We start from the raw sequence: 18,997 nt of genomic DNA on the forward strand, positions 1-18,997 counted from the left end.
TGAGGTTAGGGATTAAGCCAGTAGTAGAATAAATTATGGCTGTTTTTATTCGGTTAAAATCATACTATCGCCTTCTCTGGTTGCAAATGCGAGATGACGCGGCTAGAATGCTCACATAAATTCTTAAGAGTTACGATACTACACCATCTTAATCCGGACTTTACAACATCTAAAATTCAAATTACAATTTGCATTTCCATCTGTTAAGACTTGCATCCGTTTCGACGAATTAGGTCAACTTTGGTGCGCGTTCATCTGAGCGATACAGGACGTTCACTTTACACTGAAGTATGAGAAATTATGGTCATTATAAATTATCTGTGATAGCCTGTGTCTGGTGCAATTATTACTGTAATCAGAACATTAGATGCGTCATATTAAAAACATCCCTTCATTGCACGGGCGTGTATAAACTGAACGTACCTGCCGCCGCCTCATCTTATCATCTGTATTTACTTATTCACTGCAGGCAACTGTAGGTAAGTATCGTCAGTGCCGTGGCTTAAAAGTTTAATGAAGATTAATTAGAAGCGGTCGAGGCAAAACACAAGACTTAAAACCACGAACTTGATGTCAATTCAAAGAAAGCACACAACGTCGAAGGTCCAGACAGAGCTCAGTCGGCAAAGGAAAAGCAGCTCTATAAAACGGGACCCGATGAAAAATACTTCTACCAGGGTACATACAAGGCGCTACAACCCAGAGGACAGCCAGCCACCTTCGCACCTCGACACGGCAACAAGGCCGAAGGCTTTTGTCCACGATTAACACGGCTTGCTGAGCGAGAAGACTGCATCGAGCTCAATCGACGTGAAAGATTCCAGTCGTACATGAAAACACGACCGTTTATACCGAGCATAAAATGAAACCGTTCATTAAACTGTGTGATTACATTTCCGATTGCTTAATTAATGCTGAAGCAGATGGTCCAGAGAGTATAATGACTGTCCAAAGCAACGATAAAACTGAATCTAAATTCCGGACAGAGTGAAATGAAGTTCCCCTGTGTCAAAACAAGACGCCATGATGGCGTGTGGGGGCGTGTAGGCAATTCGTCATTCATTGTATGTGGTCACTTCACGCCCCAGGAATTTCGCCCCCAGGAAAAGCTGCTATCTTCAGTGCTGGTGCGGAAAATAATCCCGCCATATTCGGGAATCGAACTGGGGAAGTCCAGAGGCTCCTTTAAGCCTCATCCTCTATTACGTCGTTGTAAAGACATGGTATGATGGTGCATAACGAAATTTGATTGGTCTGCAGGGTATAGACGTGGTATGTCGGCTGTGCTAGCTTGTTAGACGGTAACGCGGAACACCGCAGAGTTCAAGGATGTATAACGAGGCTAGGAGGAATTTTGGTCATTAATTATGCACTTTAATAATCCACAGTCATGTATTTTTCCACCAATAAATATTTATATTACTTTTAAGTGTTAAGATGTTACCTCAGTTTCTCACGTGGCCATGTTCGTGACCTACGCTAGATTCCATAATTCACTAGGAGCCGGTGCTGACGTACGTAATGTCTTTACTTAATTCACTGAACGTGAAAACGTATTTGTGGGACACACTTTATATATTCCCTGTCATTACAATAAATTACCCATTACTTCCCGCCATCAAATGTAAAACAAGATGTCGACACGCCACTGCAAGGACCTTCCTCATCTTAAATATCTCACCCCATGATATTTTATATGCCCATTAATAAAGTCACGTCATTTTCGCTTTCACCGCAGAAGTTGCAAGGGTGCCGTGTTACTACCATGGCTAGTACGGAATTAGAAAGTTTAAGGTTGGATAACCTCCCATGGCATGATTTTCATACCGAGTTTCTTGCAAATCCGCTGCGTACTGGTTTAAAAATCACTGAGACGAGAAGGGTCCACACGGACAATGCCAAAAATACGCCCTAGAAGGACAGGATGTAGGGATTGGTTGAATGCAAACTCTGACGTTAGAGGTCACGAGAATTTGTTCTTTTTAGAGAAAGCACGTCCAAAGTTTCTGCTTCCTTCATCAGGTAAAAGCACAAAACCTGACGTTTGGTCCATTGGATGGAGCTAGTCCGGGAGTCTGGAGGCTGGCGCTACGGACCGGACAGATCGGGTTTTTTACTTTCATCTCTTGACAGTGCGCAGCCATCTTATAAAACTCTGTTTTGTCAAAAAATAAAAAAAGCAAATTAGAAAAAAATATGCATCAGTTTAACAACGCACTTTCGTCACTAAACTTCAAAATTCAAAATAGTCCTGTGGTCATGCAGAAGGGTGAATGTTCTTAACTTAGGCAGAAAATGGAGATGACAAGCTCCACCCGCTTTGACCCCGAAGAAAGCCCCGGTGTCCGTCGGATAGGTCAATCTTTTAATACTTGATATGAATTAAGACAGGAGATGGTCATCTTAGGCAACTGGAGTTGGTTCAACTTTCGAAAAATCTTGCATAATTTAACCCAGATTACGTAAACCATTAGAGCGTCCCAGAAATAAGTGTCACAACACGGCTCCTTAGAAAAGCGTAGCATTCCAATTGCCATACAGCCCTGCCCGAAATGTTCAGGGGCACAATTTATGCCCATAAGAGTGATAACACAACAGTTCAGGGTTTTCCATGAGACGATGTTGCTTATTAAATTGCTCGATAAATTTCGTGTTGTCATTAAAATAAGAGCTCACAGTCAAATCACTTACGAAACCGATTCAGTTAATTTCACTTGCAGACCACAACACAGACTAGGCTTATTTCTGTGATAATTACAGAGTACATCAGATAGCTAATGTACCAATGGCAATTATCAGACTCGTCCAAGACTCAAAACGAGGATAATCATGGCTCTGTCCCTTGTAACTACGTATTTCGATTAATGCACACTGACCGTAAATACGTCTCTTTAATGCAAGATTTGAGTTAAGTCTAAAGGGCACTGAGGATGGTGTCTCGCAATACGCTCGACTGTTATTTTGAACACTGTCCATTATTTGTTTAAAAGCCGACGTTTCGGAGACTGCACTCGCCTCCGTCATCCTACGAAGGTAGGAGGGAGGAGGGCTGCGGTGGGTCTTACCTTCGCCTGATGAAGCACACAGACACAGACTCCGAAACGTTGCGAGTTTTTAAACCAAAGACCAATGTTCCGTGGACAAACTTGCTCCAAGTGCTGAAGTTCAGCGAGATTCGAGAGCAGAGCAAGAGTCCATCGAATAATTGAACACTCTTCAGCGACTCCGTACATTAATTAGTGTTCAGTCAAGACGATGATATGAATTGTTAAGTAACACGACAAAGAAATATAAGCTTATTTTTATTACCATCCACAAATGGACATCCACCTTCGATTTAATTACTACTACGCCATTGTAATGTCAGCAGCGAATTGCAATAAAATATCCCATTGTCAGTTAACATCACCGAAACAGAAGTGCGTAATTAAATTATAAAAGCAGCTGCGACCAGAAAGGAAATGGGGCCTTCCGAATGTTTATCACGAGCACAAAATTAACGTGACCGAATCTCTGCACGCACATAGACAGGCGTCAGGACCTCCACCAAAGGGTTTTCCTTCACAATAAAATGGAACCTGACGACTTCGCGTTTCTCAACGCCTCTTCCCCAATGACAACGTTTAAAACGACATTACCCCCCCCCCCACACACACACACACACACATTTCAGTGTCTGACTTTCTGCAGGCCGCGAGGTCGCACCTACTTTAAGATATGACAGGAAGCTGCTGGTGGCACAGAAGGACTTCTGGGACGGACGAAGACAAATTTCAGAAAACATTTTCGAACGCAATGGCGCAGATTCATTGCTGTGAAGCTCGCTGGGAAATTATCCGCAGTCTGTCGAAACCAGATGTTCACCCTGTTGTTAACAAGCGCCCTCTGCTGGTCTCTGTACTAACAGAGTCGAATTTAAAACACAGCATCAAACTCTACTTTGAAGATCAACTTGAATATTATCCTCCCGCCAGCGTCTAGGTCTCGTAAGCGGTCTCTTGCTTGTACAACCCCCCCCCCCCCGGCCTTTCACCAGATCTTACATGATTCGGTCTGTGACGTGTAGGCAGCTGATTTAAACAGATGCGAGCTAAGATGCGTGTTGACGGTTCCCTATTCGTTATTCTCGATACATTCGGGGGAGTTTAATTTTAATAGCTTCCTTAACGCACAGTGGAAACTTCTCAGAGTGATATCTGCGACTAACACTAGTCTTTTTTTCTGTAAAGATTAAATAAAAAAACCCTCAGATACATATACAATATCTTAAAGCACTTCTCTCCGTCTGTTGTCGCCTGTAGTCTACAACTGACGACGGCAATCTTCAGACTCAGCGCCGTGAAAACCTGAAATCCTACGAAGGCACAGCTCACACAGCGCTTAAAGGCATAATGATGATGACGAGAGTGTTCCAGTGGCTGCATGACTGGAAACGTTATCGGCCTCTGCTTCTAATCTCTGTTGTGTGTTTTCTTGTGTGGAATTGATTCCCTGCATGAAAAACACGTGTTTAGGATCTGCTTCGTACCTGCGGAGACCGAGTGCCGTCTGGTAGTTGTTGCCTCTACCGACCGAAGAGTCGGGGAACCCTCGTCTTTTTGCACTGTTTGTGACTTCAAGATTGCGATCACTGAAAACTGGCTCTTGTAAGTTTCAGAGGGCCATTTCATTAAAATGCAAGAATGCGGGTTGTACATAAATTATCTTTGCAACTTTACTCGTGAATAAAACCTTTATGAAAATATTAAGACAAACGCCATCTGCTACAAGAACTCTCAAACTTTGTTCTTCTGGCAAAAGTTTTATTTACGAGTGAAGTTTTAAAGATCATTTATATACACCCTGTATATTCATGACGACAAACATGGCTTAATAATCTTCATACTGGGGCATTTTATGTTTTACGACAGGGTGTTCTAATTAACTTGGATCAGACAACCAAAATAACGAGACGAAACACGTCAACCCAGGCACCTTACTTATCCGCGTTCTTCACTCTTCGCCGACGGGCTATTAAACGCAAGCAGTGGAAATTAACTTTCGAATAGCAGTAGACCTAGATAAGACAAAATTAATTAAGATGGCGAATCCACTTCAACACTCTAACTCCATTCAGCGGAAGTCTACCTGAGAAATTAATAATTAGCTTTTAAGGAACCCGAAGGTTAACAAGAGCCTTCGAGGCTTATCCACTCAGCACAAGCAGTGCGTCATTGTGGACGGCAACCAAGAAATATATAGAGACATAAATTGCATGTGCTTATAAGTTTACGTGTTTTGTTTATACATTTATTTGTGGTTTATATAATAACGCTGTCAAGTTAGATGAAGCCTAGCATCACCAATGAACAATGAATTGGCAAGGATGCAGAAGGGAGTGACTGCTGCCCTATGTCAGCATTCGGACGGAGGGCCACGAAACACCCAGCCACCGGGTCGATGTTTGGACCCGGGATGTAAGACGTCAAGAACAGAATCCAGAATATTCCCTCAGCTGAGCGGCGACAACTTAAAAAAGATACACGTGTTACCGTCGCACTCGAATTTATTCGTAACTGAGCGGCATCGTCTCTTGGCAACGCGTCGGGTTCACTGCCGCGTCACCATCACACGGGCGCGAAATGTTTGAATTGTTCGCTCTCTGGGTCGTGACGACGAAATCCTAAGAGAATGTTTCGACCGAAGACGAGAGCAAGTCGAATGAGGATCGACATTTTGTAGCTTACACGAACACACCGCAGCTCCGTCTGGAGAACACACAGTACCAAAATAGCAGCAATTTCTCTAGAATCTTGCACTGCACTGAAGCAGAATTTCAGATACAATTTGATCAACAAAATCAAGGAGCGTGGGATTGGTGGAGAACAGAGCACACGTGGCGGACATAATTTAACACAAAAGCCTGAAACGAAGGGATCATTCGGAGGACCTAGGCGTAGTGGCATTATAATATTAAAACGAATCTCGAAAAAAAATAGGGAGGGGAAAGGCTGGCTGGCTCAGGAGAGGAATGGGTGACGGACTCCTGTGAAAAATGTAACGATACGTCGGGTTTGATAAAGGCGGAGAATGCCTTGACTGGCTTGGCAACTCTCAGCTTTTCAATAAGTACACTGCTCCATGGAGTGGAGTAACAAAATATGAGGGGTGATGGCTAGAAGAATGGAAAATTACTTAGTTTTAAGATAACTCTGTCAATACAATTGTAAACTAGGAATACGCCAAGGATGGATCAGCCGGAGTCGAAACATTTAAACATTTCGTAATGGATAATGCTTAAGCATTACATTTTAACACGACGATGACGTCCATGGTGTTGAGTGAAAACTTGAACTTTACCCCCCCCCCCCACCCCCCTCCACTGTCTTCAAGAGGAGATGAGATGGTTTAAATGTAACATGAATCAAATGCAAATACTTGAAATTTGAACTTAAATACGAACTACCAGTGTCACTGGCCAAAGGTCTAGGGTCTTGACATTCTGATGATGTACGTGCAGAATACAGTCGAGTGCAAAAGTGTCAAAATTTTGTCAAAAATTATCGAAGCACCTACTGTGGAGGCCAGTAATGTGACTTTTAAGGACGGTATTTCTATTATTACTTATTCGTCTAATTGGCACCTCTCCGTGCGCCGGTGAACAAAGACGAGTTTGGATTGGAACACGTGACGCCGCCAAATGCTAGTGTAAATTGTGATTTATCGTGTTCAATTTTTTTTAAAAAAAATTGTCTGAGGAGACTTTGACTTATCCGGCGATTCCGCCCTCACGAAATCAATTTCACTTCGTGTTTCCTCACGACAGGCCGTACCTGACGTGATTAAGTCGGCACTAAATTAGTTCGTAATTTACTCGTTCGAACGACTTTTATTTAAATGTTGCTAAAATAATTATAATTTCCCTCTTCGTTCAGATCGCTGCGGCCGTACCCCCTCGTCGACAAATATTCTCTCGTTTGCTCGAAGACATTAATATCTTGAACGAATTTATTTCATCAAGTCGGTGCTAAATACGAGTAACTAGAAATGGCTAATCCTGGTTTCGTAAAGGACACAAATTGAAGAAAGCTTTAAAACAAAGAACGGCAAATTAATTTTGAACGAGTTTAATTGTATTAACATTTTTTTAAAAAAACCTACATAATATAATAAGTCGTCTGAGAGGGAAGCTGTTGAAGCTCTAAGCATTTTAAGGGCCATCACTTGAGCGGAAGGGCTAAGCAGTCAGCGTGAGGATAAAGAAATTTTCTGTTCGTCTGCTTCAATGGAAATGATCAAGTATTTTTCTTCCTGTTAGCAAGGCTCAGCAACTTGCCATTTTACAGGATTCTGTGACCACAGTGCTTTGCATTTATTTATTAGTACATCTATTTTGTTGCTTTCGTGCTAACATTCAGAGCTCCGAACTACGACAAGGAGCTACTGTGTGCAAGCGTCTCAGTGTTCTGTGACAGGAAGTCTTCTTCTTCTTCTTATTTAGGCTGCGCGTATTGTAATTCCAAGGGCATGCCGACAGCCGCTCGGACAGTTAACAACATTTTATGGAACACAAAGGCCCTCTGCCATTCGGACCAACTGATGATGACATGAATTAATTACGTCTTTCACCTTATAACTTTTGTATTAATTCAGTTTCTCGAAATTTTACTAGTTGCAATGTATGAAAAATAATTAATTTATGAAAATGAACCTGGACAATCGCCAATCGACCGCATTCTAATCGGATTTGGTCCAGTCCACAGAACGCTCTTCCGATGTGTTGAAGATCATTTTTAATTTCTACGAATTGGGTATCCGTTCAGGCTTCCCGAGTGAAATTTCACCTTCCATGTCCCATGCGCGCTACATGTCTCACTTATCTCACCAACCTTCATTTTATGACAGTAATATCGGCGTATAATATCAATCAAAGGTTTATATTTACTTCATTTCGATCCTGTTTGCAAATAATTTGTCATCTCGCCTTCCTTTGCTAGTGAGCAATCTGAGATGAAAATTTCTCCTACGAAGCCAAAGTAATTTTTGGAAACCTTGCCACACACTTCGATGAACGCGGTGCTGGCTTCTGTTCTGTTGCACCTGACCTACATAAGGGGGGAAAACAGTCGTCCACTGTCACGTTACGTTGTCGATGCAACGGAATTCTCAAACTGCTGTGTTTCCGGATATCGGGAAATCATCGATGGACGGGGAAGGTGTGAACAGGTTTCATCTCGATCATCAAGTTTCCAGGTACTTGGTTTCTCTATATTTTATTCAGGCGTCCAGAATGTCTTTGTTGCGATTTTCTTTTTTTCCAGAACTTGCTGTGACATTCCGTTTGTCTTAATTTTGAGTGTGTTCAGTCAAATTTCTCGGCGTATTCTTAAATTTCGCAGATAATACTTAAACGTGCCTTTTGTCTCAAACATACGCTGTATGTGGAAGGAGGCTAAACCAGAAGTGGTCTATTGTCACTGGCACATTCGTTGTTCAAGTAGGCATTTATTTCAGCAGACAAGCGGTCAAGAAATTCGAACAGCAGGCCTTCACTAAATTTCCAACAGAGTGCAGAATTAGAACGATGAAAGTTAGGTTAGGTTTGTATTCCTATTTGAAGTGGGTGGCGCTGTGTGTCACTCCCAACATTACCTTAGGGAAAGTCTTGTATGAATGTCGAAGTCATCAAACACATTACGGTATCTTGTTCCTAATTAGATTTATTTTCGGAAGACGCGTTTCCTGAAACCTACTTTATTCGTGCCGAAACGTGGCGTGCTGACAGCGAGCATTGCTTATTATGCGGAACTCTCAGGATATACCCGAAGTGCACGCATGATGGTGAGCTCATATCTCTGTCTCTCAAATGACCTTGTGGGTCTCTTGTGTGTTCCGCTCTTCACCAAATATTATTCGGGAGACAAGGTCGAGATAGGCGGGGTCGTGTAGCACGCACGGGAGGTAATGGAATAAAGCTGGCTCTTCTGAACCTTCGGGTTCCATAAAAGGCGAGGAATTTCGCAACTGTGTTAGAGAACACAGCTTCTCAAAAATGATTCTGCTGCAAATTTTCTGGGCGAATTTTCTTTTCAGTCTTACCCCTTTTTTGATGAAGATCAAAAGATTCGTGGCAGCATTGCTCAATTCACGACACAAGTCTGTGGACGAATGAGTCAACTTAACTAACTGTTCACCTCAAAAAAGCCTGCGAGAGAAAATATACAAAAAAGGGGCCAAGGTCAGGACGCTGACCGACGTGGATGAGACAGTCAGCTGGCGCCAGACACAAGGCGAATCCTCTGGTGACTGTTTGTTTACTGTAACTGTCTGTGTTATTATACTAGTCTACATACAAACAGGAGGACTTGACTTCTGCCTTGTTTTCATGCCTACATTTTTATCGAAGCTGACATTTAATAAAACTTCTTTAACACTGTCGTGTCGACCCCTGTGAGGCACGGTGACAACGGTTTGATTTGGAGACACATGAACGTCGTTTCGCCGGCCTTCCTTTTTCTTTAGAAGAGGAGGAAGTGACTGGGCTTCCTTTAACTGCGTCCGAGAAATTACTCTCGCCATGCAGCTCAGAAGCTGAGACAGATGAAAAGTCTTCACACATGGTCTGTGGTCAAATTAATTACTTCTGCTGTTTAGCTACTTTCGACTTAGAATTCAAAACCAAGGATATGCCACGTGGGCACAATGTAACGTAATGATGTGACTTCCTTAAACAAAAACTAATTAGTAACGGAAATATCACGACTTAACATACGCACGTTTCATCTGCCAGGCTACTCAGGGAATTTCGATGAAGTTAAGGGGTGGAATCCCGGTGGAGTTAGCGTTTATCTCTTCGCTGTCTCGTTGAGATCGGCTCTGTGGGTAACGCACCCAGTGGACACAAGGGTTAAAAAGGCTGGAGCATGAAGCTCGCCTGCAGACTGCACCCAGTGCCGAGGTTACGAATGTGCGGATTGTATCTCCACTCCCCATTACATCTTCGTGGCTCTGTGCTTAAGCAGAGGACACGTCGAGCCACGTCTTTACTGAAATGTTTGTATATGACGAATCTGGGGTGGAAGAACTCGGGAGTGCTCCAAAGTGGGGCATGACTCCCGCAACCTGCACGCTTTCGGGGCCCCTCGCTGTCACAGAGCGTGCAAAATAAAATTGTTCCCGCTTGTGCCCCTAACATGAATTTCCGAAATTGTACGTATTCAAAAGAAATTCATACGATGGGTCAACACAAGAAGAACCCATCTTCAGACTCACCGCCGTGGTGTATCTTGCAGTGTGTTACAAAAGAAACGTCCGTCTCTGGCGAACGGGTATGAAGAAAGTAGGGTAACGCGTGTGAGTGGAGGATGCTAACGGAACACAGGGGAAATCAGGTCGTGACAGCCATATCGTTCTAATGAAGTAGTATCAAGGTCGTACCACTTTGCTGTGACTTAACATTCCTGTGGCTGGAATGCGATGCACACTTTATCGATTGATCAGGAGGATTCACTTCCGAAAATTCTTATTTTTGGGTCCAAAAACATTTATAAGCCCTCATCGGTGGACAGCGAGGTCAACCCCCTGAAGTCGAAAACCTAACCTAACCGAAAATGTACAAAATACACAAAATTATAATTTTACCTCCTGTTTTGTATGGGCGTGAAACCTGGTCTCTTACATTAGGAGCACGTACAAAGCGACAGGTATCGATTTTTAGGTTTCACGTTGAATGTCGCTGTTTTTCGGTGTCTGAACCATCTACTTTTTCCATACGAACCATAAATCAGATCTTAGTATAAGACTTAGATTTTGTCAGGAACTCGCAGTATTTTGTAAGATAGGTTATTTATGAGAAAACTCGTACGTTTGTGGAGATCAAAGATGTGTAATGTTCACCAGGATCAAGAAAAATGCGACACTGACGAATGGATAAGTGAAAAAAATGCGTACACAATTTAAAGTCGCCAGATTTGAAGACACACAGAAGACGAGAAAATAATTGGATCTTAAACAAACAGGACAGTCTATAAGCGGGGCCGGGGGGGGGGGGGTCCCCCCTCCCTTAGGAACACTGCTGCGAACCTTCGGATTCCATAAAATGTTTATTGACTGTGCGTATATCAGCTTCATTTAGAGGCTGTGTTGGTCCAACGACGGGCAGAACAAAATTTACCCAGATACGAAATTTTATCAAAACGTGTTGGTTTCAGAGATACACGGACATACCGACAAACTTAATCTCAATACGTGTTCATGCTCTTAGCACAAGAACGCGCAATAAATTCTTCAGGTAAACCTGTTACGGCAAAATGAACAACCAGCAATTTCGTAAAATAACTGTAAACGTTTTTGTTCGCGCTGCTGGCGGCTACTTCTGTTCGGGTTCCCGTTCCGCGTCAGAAGACTGACTCAACTGCTGAAACACGCCATTCCGTATCTTAAACGAATTCTGTCATATTTACTCCCAGAGACTGAAAATAAATTAACTGTAGGTCGGGGCCAATAACATGGAGGCTTATTAATCAACCTTCGAGATTTGTAACCACGGTATTGGTCCACGGATTATTACAACAGCAGAAGGTGAAGTTCCAACGAACACTACGGTCCACTGAGTACAGTTCTTCTTGAGTCGACAAGAAGTTACCCAGTCCTAGGCCCCGTGTACCATTTATTACGGGATTTCTACAGTGAAAAGTCTTTAAGTATCCAACTAAGTTGGAGCACCACTCCTTGTCGGCTGTCCGATCGTTTAAAGTGTGACAGAAAACAAGATGTTTTTCGCCGAACCTGGTAACCGCGAGATCTCGCCCAATCACGTGGACGCGTGTCAAAAGTGCGTGCTCGCATTTGGAGAGGCCAAGGTTCTAACCCAGTCGGTAACTGGATGCGGGAAACCAACACATCTGTAACTTTATGAAAGTTAAAATGTGCTACGTCTTATTTCTCAGCATCGATCGACCTGTGTCTAATTTCTCATCTATTACCAAACTCCGTATGCGTAGTTTGTACACAAAATTGATTTTCGAACTCTGTCTATGCAACTGCTGCTAACAAGCCCAGAAGCGACCTACTTTTACCACAGTAGAGCTATTAGGTCGTCTATAATTCTACTTTGCTACCAGCTGATCGGAATATCGCATTTTCTCTGTTCAAAAACAAAGAATAAGGACAGAGAACAAATCTGTGGCTGGAGAGAAACTGCGACCTCAGGGCAAAACAGACACGGACGCTATTTGGCATAAAGTAAAGAGGGCTCTGACGTCACAATATGACGGGGATTATGACTCTAGATTAAGTTGCACTAATCGCACAAGTTATGTGCGCCGTTTGAGGTGCAAGAGCGAAAATATCACACATAGAATGGCGCGGTGTGGTTATGGTAGCTTTCTCCTACGTGAGAAAATGAATGTGGATGATGAGGCGAAACAGTGAGCTGCTGAATCTCGCTTTCGTTTTGATGATTATGACGAACCTTCGAGGTCCCAGCAACTGTTTCATTCAAGCGAGTAAGTATCATTTGCTCAAAGACCAACTCGTCACAAAGCAAGTCCGTTATTTAGACGTAAGCAGTCAAGAGTCTTTTTTCCCTCCTGATCCTGACCATCAGGTACATTAACATTTCTAAATAGTCCTACAAAGTGAAGTTCTGCGCCACGAACAAAATCATCAATCTTCATCAGGACAAAGGACCGAAGAAAACAGATTCGAAATTTACAGATGCAGCCCTCCCTCACGTGTCCAGCATCCACTGCTTCTAAGTGACGATGCCAGATATTTGCTGCTTTCTACACCGATATGTCACTGTTATTTCTTGTTGCCAGAACAGACGACACCGACTACCGAAGTCACGTTATTAAGACAGTTCCTTTCCATTGATGGAAGGTAAACGAGCTTATTTACATACTTTCGTTAGCTGTCACATACGCAATTCCTTAGAATCGCACGGAAAATAATTACAACTCGTTGAATTTTCCTCTCTGCATCTGAAGCCTATCTGTCATTGTTTTTGACTTGTTAAATATTCTAAGCCAAGAATCTACCGTCTTCTTCAGCAATTCCTGACCTTCCGCATATTTATCAAAGTCATCTCATTTCTAAAATGTCTCCATTAACCATTAAAATACAGCTCAGTCCGCAGCTTAACTATCAGAAAATTGTTAGTACACAGGATCCTTTTTCTCGCTACATATCGGAACTCTCCTCCTTCGGATTTAAATTTCAGCTTTTCGCAAGATTTCGGTAAACTACGTGCTGCATAATTGCTGTTCCCAACTCATGATTCAGACGGCCAACTTCTCTCAACGGAGAATACGTAATGGCATTTAAACTTGTTCCATTCAGATTAACTTTTCTGAGCCGAATTTTCGAAACATCGAACTGATGACTGGCTCTTGTCTTCGTCACAAGCACAGCGCAGTCCCGATGCTCTACGGTCACTGCACGGTCTGTGGGTCACGAGTATCTGGGTCGCTAGAACACGCGTTTCTTAAACAAAATTACAAGTTTAAATTTGTAATTGCGTCACTTTCCAGAGGTTTCACTCGCACATTCCGCTGTTTGGTTTATCCTCAGTGACTCCGTTTTATCCCAGTTTCAGTCGAATGACTGAAATACTTTTCTCCAATTTTAAATTTACCTTTATCATTGTAATTACGTTAACCAAGATTCCGTTCTTACCCCAAAATAAATCATGGAACGTTTAATTTAAACTTGTTCACGTTCCTTGCTCCGAGGTCAAAAAGAGAACTCATAACGAGGGCCTCACGTGACTTAGGCTATCAGGCAGTTTCATATATGAAATTACTTAAAAAATGTTGTATCAGAGTTTACACTGAAAGTCACCTGGAAAATTTAATTTTAATATAAACGTAAATTCTAAACTGACCAAAATCCCCCCTCCCACCCAAAGAATCTGTTGATCGTGAAAAACACTTGTATGTATCGGCTTCTTAACGTCGTATCATCAGCGACATCTTGCGACTGCCAGTCGACAACCTCCCCTCCTCCCGTCCTCGCTGTGCCACTGTCTTATGGTTCCTTCCATCCACCTAACCTTCGGCGAGTCATAACCACACTAACTGCGTTGTTTTATGTCACAATTGTGTAAACCCATTTTTGTTAATTTTTATATTTTGTGTTCTTAACAATTCGCAGGCGCCAGGAATTGCGTGGCTCAGCTGCCCTCTTAAACCAGCGTCAAAGTCTCCGGACGATAAGAAATGGGATACGAGGTGAACGGCACTCAACCGCAGAGCGAACAGCCGTTCCTACTGTTCTCCTAACTTTCTCAAACTTCTTTTGTCATCAGATCATCTTGTACAATGCCACTGAAATGCACACAACAAGAATCTGAAAGGACGTACATGTTACTCGCAGAGTAATTTGCTTATAAGATGACTCAGGGCTTCGTTTCTTTAACATTCCTTGTCTTCACTTCACGGGCAAAGAGAAATTCAAAGTGAAGGCCGATTCGTGTTCGGGACTACAATAACTTTGCTGTTCCTGCCGATTACTTCAGCTTACGAACTAACGTGATTCGTCATTTCCCTACATATCTTTAAGAATAAATCTCAGATTTGTACAAGGTACCGTGTTTAATTATGTATTTAGTTTTCATCTGCGGTCTCAGATTTAGTTGTGACCTTCTCTGTCAGTCGCGGCTCTTTTAAAATATTTGAACTTATTTTTCTGAAGCCTTCAATATTTTTTCTAATAATTCCTGAAAGTCTAAATTCGTATAAGTGAGGAGTGAAGATACTATTTCATCTCTAGAAGATACATTTCCTGTGAAATGTCCTTATATTAAAATTATTCCAACCACTGAAAGTGAGATAAAAGTATAATACATTCCCTAAAATCAAAGAACTCATCAGGATTTAATGAAGTAACAAGTAAAATTTGTAGTCGCTCGCTACACGCCATCTTCCCAGACCGTCTTAAAATCTCAGTAGTAAAAGACACTGTTAACTACTTTTTCCCAAAGCACTTGAGAAGGTTACGCACAACGGCGCACGCTAACAAAATATTGGTCCTGGAAGAATTTGGCTCCAGGAACGGAACATCCGCCGAAGATGCAGGGGGATATTCTGTGATTTAGCATGAAATTTTGTTAATTAAATTACATTTTTATGACATCCAAGCAACAACTGCAAAACGGTTCAGATCCTGTCCAACAGACAGAAAACAAAACCTCCTTTTCATATTATACATAAATGACTTACGAAACGTGAAATTAACAGCTGATTACGAGTGTCGTAATTGCTAGTAAGAATGTTGATGACTTCTGAACACGTCGTATGAGAAAATGGTTCAAAGCCAAGTTCACCCCAAATCTAGACAAGACAAATGCAATACACTAAAATTTATGCACAACAATACGCCTTAAGTACTGCTTATAAATGGAAATTACATATGAGGGCCACAAAAACAAAATTTCTTGATTTTCAAACCGATAATTACATGAACTGGAAGAATCATTTTGCCAAATGGTTCTGAAGTCAAGTGCAGTTTCATGCCGGCAACACTGACGAACTCAAATCAATTAACTTTGCCTATTTTCACTCTTCAATGAAGTGTTTTTTTTTTTGGGGGGGGGGTGTGATTCATCCAACAGCGAAAAGATGTTCACTTTTCAAAAGAAATTTGTGGGGTTAATGTGTGGTGAAAACCTAGAAATTCATGGAGACATTAAGAGATCTAACCTCTTCCATGTTAATAACTACGAACATTTTCAGACAAATTCCGCAGTACAGCGTGAACACTGGGAATAAAAATCAGCTTCCAGAAAAATTCATTCCAACAACCCAACGTCTGGTGTCATGAATCTTGTGAATAAAAAGTCACAATTTAAAGTATCATTAAAAAGGTACTTATATCAAACTCATTTTACTCTGTTGAGTGCTTTTAAAGGTTCACTTACATTTGTACCACAAAACGGATAGTATAATTTATTTGCTGTATACGTGCGGATTTATTTGAAACAGCTCATTACTTCACGTTAAATATTTATTTATTCCATATGAAAAGTTTATGACTGTTTTAATTTCACTTGTATTTGACTTATTCCACACCCTCTTCTCAAGTAACTTATGGGTCCAAGGAATGTATGTAATTATTAGGTTGAGCAGTTCTTCCAAAATAAAGTTGTAACTAACGGTGAGACTAACAGAACCTTAACGTAAATTAAATTTGCAAATGAAAAACCTTATTTTCTTTCAAACATTAATAATAGATATTATTTTGATTCTGAGACTTTTTTCGCATACGTACAATGTAGAAGGCGGGTGGTGGGAGAATTTGATTCAATTGACTTCATATAATGTAGCATTCTGACACATAACCTAAGCTCGGATAATGGGGACTGTACTGTACCATCAACTCCCAAGAGTTATAGCGGGACAGCTTTTACGTAAAACTGCTTTATTTCAGCATCTGCTGTTCCACCAAGCGTTCAAATAGTTTCCTTTCATATAAAAAAGGAAAAAGTTTCAATATGGTTACCACGTAAACATGTCCCTGAATCTGAGGTTTCCTTATAGTTTATCGACCTACTCGGCGTCCTTAACCTGTCACTATTTGGGTGTTATTTAAAGTAACACAGTTGTATATATTACATTGTAATTATAAATATGATGCAGGCATGCTCTGAGAAAAGTTGATATTTCTGTACTTACCAGCCATATCCCTACGCCTGACGAACTCGAAAGAAACGCCCAGTCTCTAAAGCAGATATTCTGCATCACTCACAAATCTTGTACTGTCTCTACAGCCAACAATAAAAGAGATAAAAATAGTCACATTTTAAAAGTCAAAACAGCACATAGCACAACACTGTCTTGTGTTCTGTAATTTGCTGCACAGACTATAACAAATCCTAGTCACAGAACTGACTACAATCACTTGTAACAAATTATTTTAAGGTTACGGCACGACTGTATGACGTGCCACCCACACGTGAAGCTTCACTGCTTACCGCACCGATTCGGCCAATCACCTGCGTCTTATCAGAAACCAACAACCCTTACTGCCAACCTTGCCAAAGTTACATGCACCAATTTTCTCAGTACAAGTTAAGAAACACGAATAAGCCAAGAATGTCTTGAAAGAGTTCATTACGCATTACGAACCCACATGAGATCATAGGTTTACTGAAATTTATTTTTCTACGCGTGCATATCGCGCAAAGAACGCATAATAACCGGATTATTTGCGTCCAACTCAACACAATGAGTTGGCTGCGCGTGAGGGTTTCTTTCCCACAATGTCCGCCTACGTGTCGCTACCTTCCACTGTGCTGGTAGTTCTCATGTGGTCAGAACCAGTCTGAAGACCACGTACGATTGACGTTTATTAACGAAAATCGAGATATTGTACCTCATTTATGCAAGTTCTGTAATCTATAAGCCGTGTTTAATCTATTCTAATTCGGTTTTAAATACCAGTTTCCTCTGCGGTTAAATTAAATTGTATTCACATCTTTTATTAAATCATCCGTGAATTTGACCAGCTATAGTGCGTGTGGCAATCATTACCATCTAAAGATTGCGTTCACTTTACTTAAATTTAAAGGTTGCTGAAAGGGGCTGAATGAACTTTAGTATTGCTTAAATCTTCTGTTTCTTGAGAGGACATTATGATAAAACAGATGGTAATGCACTTACGTACATTACGTGGGTATAATTTTCATTAACTAATTCATTTTAGCATACGGGTCACTTCTGATTTCAAGGATGTGTTCCCAAATTGCACGCCATTTAGAGCAATTTTCGGAAAAAATCTCTGATTGGTGATTCCTGTGCTACAAGTTCTTCTTCAGAAAGGTGAAGGTTCATAGTCGGCCATAACTCCCATGCAGGTGTAGTGTTTTTGTGTGTCTGATCTGTAGACCTTTTTGTATTAGGTTGTGACGACTCAGTCACACTTTCAACATAATAGATCCAATGTGCTAACGTAACACAGATAACCTGGTTAAATAACGCAATTTCGCAATTATATCGACACGACACCACGAAAAATCAAAGCTGTCATTAAAGAGATTTTTTGTCAAAGGAATGAGCTAATTTGTCGAGAATACTGAGGCGGCTTATGTCGTAAGTTTAAACACAGTTCTGGTGCTGCTGTACCTACTTTCACGGGCCAGGCCTCCAGGTCATTTTCCGTTTAATTCTGATCTCGCATGACACACGTAACCCTAGATGGAGGATCGGTCTGTCGCAAGCGCTCTGCCACCACAGCCAGTACGCAGGCAACCTGAACCGCTATTTGGATTGGAGAACGCTTAAGAAGTAATGTTCCGCATAAATATGTTGCAGACATGATGGAATTTATGCAGATTTACTTAGCATGGGATTTATGTGGTGTATCTGATTGTGTTACTCTACCGAATAATATTAGGATATCAAATCAAGGAGGCCGTGGCACGTAGCATGCATGGGGAAGATAAGAATCTTAGCAGCGAAGCCTGAAGATCTAGTCTTGCAAGCGGTGGGAGGATGATGTTAAAATCACCATTGAAGATACGGCCGTACATGTAACTCAGGACAGGGTCCCGTGGCGACTTCAGGTGAGCGCGATAGTAGACCTTTGGTTACACAAAAGACGAGGCACAGCTCCGCGGCTACCAGTGAGGAATCTTTTTCACGTGACCGACACGAGTTCCCATTCAACTTAATTAATTGGGTGTAGCTTCAGCCGTCAAACAACCAGAGACGTCTCTGTTTCTGGTATGCGATCATGTGACTGGGGCCCCAGTGCCCAGTAATTGTAGCACGGAATTACTCGTGAGTATCAGTCTGGTACCAGTAATCATGTACATCTACTGAGCGGTGTTGCGTGATATTAAATTAAATTAAACATTCCATCTAAACAAGTTCTTTTTTTTTCCCTGTTGGACGCGTATTACGTCATCTTTAGGCCATATTTCATCGTCGCAAAAACTACAGTGCGTGCCGCTGCGATCTGATTTATTCTGTAAAAAAAATATTTAAATTCTAAAATTAGCTCAGATGAAACAATTCAT

The 18,997-nt window shown here is 41.6% G+C and overlaps 2 protein-coding genes across 3 annotated transcripts in view; one reads left to right on the forward strand and one right to left on the reverse strand.

The window, feature by feature from the left end:
- EcR (Ecdysone receptor) overlaps nucleotides 1-16,895 on the reverse strand; it is a 223,356-nt gene extending 206,461 nt beyond the window's left edge. The window contains exon 1 of the mRNA XM_022083323.2: nucleotides 16,653-16,895. The gene's annotated coding sequence lies outside the window, so the exon portion shown is untranslated. The remainder of the gene's footprint in view (nucleotides 1-16,652) is intronic.
- The window catches only part of Ptr (patched domain-containing protein), a 44,931-nt gene that overhangs the window by 14,096 nt on the left and 11,838 nt on the right, over nucleotides 1-18,997 (forward strand). The window lies entirely within an intron of this gene.

This window comes from Zootermopsis nevadensis, unplaced genomic scaffold, assembly GCF_977971745.1.
Source record: "Zootermopsis nevadensis isolate Lab colony 2312 unplaced genomic scaffold, Znev_1.0 Znev_ptg000007l, whole genome shotgun sequence".
NCBI lineage: Eukaryota > Metazoa > Arthropoda > Insecta > Blattodea > Termopsidae > Zootermopsis > Zootermopsis nevadensis.